Source organism: Juglans regia, unplaced genomic scaffold (assembly GCF_001411555.2).
Source record: "Juglans regia cultivar Chandler unplaced genomic scaffold, Walnut 2.0 Scaffold_2778, whole genome shotgun sequence".
NCBI lineage: Eukaryota > Viridiplantae > Streptophyta > Magnoliopsida > Fagales > Juglandaceae > Juglans > Juglans regia.
In genome coordinates this window covers 1-239 of record NW_023357574.1, presented here as the reverse complement: position 1 = coordinate 239, position 239 = coordinate 1, and the positions used below count along the sequence as shown (strand labels likewise).

General features: G+C 49.4%; 1 non-coding gene across 1 annotated transcript; it reads right to left on the bottom strand.

Moving 5' to 3' along the window:
- Positions 1-98: 98 nt before the first annotated feature.
- On the bottom strand, positions 99-217 carry LOC118345511. The gene has a single exon (XR_004799032.1). It is a non-coding gene; the product is annotated as a 5S ribosomal RNA (ribosomal RNA).
- Between the last annotated feature and the right edge of the window lie 22 nt (positions 218-239).

The following is a 239-nucleotide window of genomic DNA, read 5'->3' as shown; positions in this document are numbered from 1 at the left end:
ATGGCTACGCGATGGGCAGGGCGAGATTTTCCCAAAAATCCACTCCCGAGTGCTCCTTCTTGTCAATTTATCTCGCAAGGCGGAAAAAACAAAAACGAGGGGTGCAAGACGAGGACTTCCCAGGAGGTCACCCATCCTAGTACTACTCTCGCCCAAGCACGCTTAACTGCGGAGTTCTGATGGGATCCGGTGCATTAGTGCTGGTATGATCGCACCCATCAAACTAATTACTTAAAATT